Source organism: Dermacentor andersoni, chromosome 5, assembly GCF_023375885.2.
Source record: "Dermacentor andersoni chromosome 5, qqDerAnde1_hic_scaffold, whole genome shotgun sequence".
NCBI lineage: Eukaryota > Metazoa > Arthropoda > Arachnida > Ixodida > Ixodidae > Dermacentor > Dermacentor andersoni.
Window position 1 is genome coordinate 40115893 of NC_092818.1, and position 3421 is coordinate 40119313.

Here is a 3421-nt window from a genome sequence, read left to right on the forward strand (position 1 = left end):
CCATCGCCTGTTGCGGCAAAGTTTCATGCAGGAGTTCATATTAGCGAAACTTCCACAGGACGGGATGACTGCAGATCTTGTTCTCAGCTTGCATGTACCATAACCTGGGATCCACGAGCCATGACTACGGTAACGTAATGGTAGCTGTACATCCTATAACACTCATTGTAGGTAGCTGACCAGTTGCAGAGGTAGTAGGAGCGGATTTTAGGTCGCCTTGAGTGTTGGTTTGATCCATTGAAGGTCGCGTTCGTTGGGTCCGGGTCACCAGTAAGTGTGGAACCACAAAGCACAGTTAACCTCTTATGACCTGTTGTCGCGATTTCGCATCATACCGGTTTTAAGCCGCACCACCAGAAGAAAACATCTGTAGCCGCTACCCCTGCGCTCAGAGGGAATCCACAGATGTCTGGCAACACGTGGAAAAGGCAGCGCCATCTATCGTCGATTCAGTAAAGAGCTGACGGCTGCCATTTCTCCAGTTGATGCCGACGAAGAACATTTCTCACTATCCATCCATTGACATCCGTCTCCATTCAAGGTATGTAAGTTTTTTGAATATAAAAAAATTTTGCATGATAGGCACTTGGTTGAATAATGCACGCAGATCACGTAAATAATTTGTTTTTGAAGATTAGTTGTTTTTTCAAGCGTGTGTCGCTTTGTCGCGTTTTCGCATCAACAGGCTGTAGCGTCCCGATTTGTGCACAACTTCGTCTTCCTCGGCATGTGGTCAAAAAACTAGTAATTTTTGTTTTTTGCAGTTATTCGGTGCTTTTTGTTCGTGATGGACACCAGAAGGTTCTACGGGATCAGGGTTCCACCCGTTGAAGAAAGCGAAGATAGCTGCCTCAGCGACAGCGATTCGGAATACAGCCCTGACACAGTACATGCTGCCCCATCAGATCAATCTGGGCAGTCTGGGAGCGACACAGGTGCGCAATTTTTTGTTTGTTGGGCGAGTTGCATTCGGCTGCAATGTGAAACGCCGTCAGCGTTCTTTCGTGTTGTATTGCAGTGGCGCGTCTTTTTCTTTTGAAGCCAAAAGCTTCACTACGATAGTCAACACCGCGTTTGTCGGAGCACGAGTGACGTCACGCACTGCGCAGGCTACTGCCCATGTGCGCCGTCGCTTCTCCGCGCCACCGTTTGACCTTTCGCCGCAGCCGTGCGCATTTGAAAGGAGGGGTATATAAGGCGCGCTTGCCCATAGAACAGGCGCACGCTGCCGCGCGCTATGCGTCATCGTTTGACGTTCGCCGCAAGCGCGTGTTTATCGCGGATCACCGCAGCTTTTCGCTTCGAGATATCCAGGCCCTTAGCTAAGCCCCAGCCAATTTTTTCAAGCCAAGGTTTTTGTGGCTTCTCAAATGTGGTTTGCGACCTCGCAGTGATTTCTTTTTCTTTTTTTGTTTGCAGATGAAGAAGGTGAAACGGAAGAGCCGTCAACGTCAAGCGCAAGAAGTTTCCTCTGGAAGCAAGTGAACCATCCGCGGACATGCCACCCTCAATGGGAAGACGGTCTTCCAGACCCTCCAGATGAGCCGAAAGCTCCCATTGCGTACTTCCGGTATTTTTTTGACGACAAGCTTCTTGAGGAGATTACAGACCAGTCCAATCTCTATGCAGTGCAGAAGAATGCCAACAAAGCATTGTGCCTAACACGCGCTGAACTGGAGCAGTTTCTTGGGGCCACAATGTATATGTCCATATACAGGCTTCCGCGATCGCGCATGTACTGGAACCGCGAGATGCGAGTAGAAAAAGTGGCAGAAGTTATGTCACGTGACAGGTGGCAAGCGATAAAGAACAGCCTTCATTTCAACGACAACAATCTCCTACAAGCAAATGCTGGCAAAGACAGGCTCTTCAAAATTCGACCACTCATTGACAATCTGCTGCTCAAATTTCAAATCCTTCCAAAGTCACAGATGCTGGTGGTCGACGAGCAAATTGTGCCGTTCAAAGGCCGCTCCTCACTCAAGCAGTACGTCCCTAGCAAGCCTCACAAGTGGGGCTACAAGATTTTTGTACTTTGCGACACCCACGGACTTGTCTCTGACTTCTCTATATACACAGGGGACATCCGCCCTGTTCCTGGATTACCTGACCTTGGAGCAAGCTCTAATGTTGTGCTCGAGCTTTCGCGCTCCATCCCAGAGAACAAGAGCTACTTGCTCTTTTTTGACAACTGGTTCACATCCATAAAACTGCTGGTAAATTTGCATCAGCGTGGTATTCCAGCAATGGGAACTGCACGCGCAAACAGAATTTCTGGATGCCGACTGCCCAGCGATGCAGAAATGAAGAAGAACGGTAGAGGAAGCCACGTGGAGAGGCAGGCTACTATTGAAGGGGTCGAAGTCCGAGTAGTGAAGTGGTACGACAGCCGGGGAGTGAATATTGCTAGCACATTCGGGAGTGCCCAGCCTCTAGGAAGCTGCCAGCGGTATGACCGCAAAAAGAAAGAAAGATGTGAAGTTGAGCAGCCAGCCATTGTGAAGGCTTACAACACTTTTATGGGTGGAGTCGACCTTCTCGATGGGCTCATGGCGTACTACAGAATTTTTCTGAAGTCGAAGAAATTCTACCTGCGATTTTTTTTTTCATTTTGTGGACATGGCTGTTGTGAGCAGCTGGCTGCTCTACCGGAGGGATTGTGATGCTCTAGGAATCCCAAAGAAACATCAACTGGATCTTGTAGCGTTCAAGGCTTCTCTAGCCAGCTGCCTGTGCAATCAAAACAAGGACGTGATGAAGAAGAGGGGCCGGCCGTCTCTTTCCGTGGAAGGAGAGCTTGAGAAGAAGAAAAGAAGAGGACCAGCAGCTCCAACACCTAATGCTGAAGTCCGTCAAGACAATGTTGGCCACTGGCCTGAAGTGTCGCAGCAACGACAACGATGCAAGATGCCTGGCTGCAAAGGCCAACCTGTTTCCTTCTGCACAAAGTGCAAAGTTCATCTGTGTATAAAAAAAAGTTCAAATTGTTTCATTTCTTTTCATAAGAACTGAGATACAAATGTGCTAAACTCAAAGAAATGAGCTCTCAAGTGTGTTTGAAAATAAACATTTTTTGATCCATTACGACCTGTTGTCGCGTTTTCGCGACATAGCTGTAACTTTCTTCCTAAAACCCCGACACGCATAAAAGTTGCTGTGTAACTTCCTCATAACCAGAACATAAAAAGCCACAGCAAAAATAATTTTTTTATGCAGTATGCTAAATTCAGGCTAGAAGAGGTTAAGAGCACAAGGGGTTTATTTGTACCTCCCTTCACTTGATCTACTTAATCGTTTCCAACTCCTCTTCCTCATCTATCAAGCCGTTCCCAACTACTCACTCATGTCCAAAACCAGCGACGCGAGAAGTTCCCAAACTTTTCATATGTACGCTAGTGACACAAAGCGTCACCAGAAGCTG

The 3421-nt window shown here is 47.8% G+C and overlaps 1 pseudogene; it reads left to right on the forward strand.

Annotated features, from left to right (window-relative positions):
• The first annotated feature begins 319 nt into the window (after positions 1–319).
• Positions 320–3084, forward strand: LOC126520261 (piggyBac transposable element-derived protein 3-like; annotated as a pseudogene).
• Positions 3085–3421: the final 337 nt, after the last annotated feature.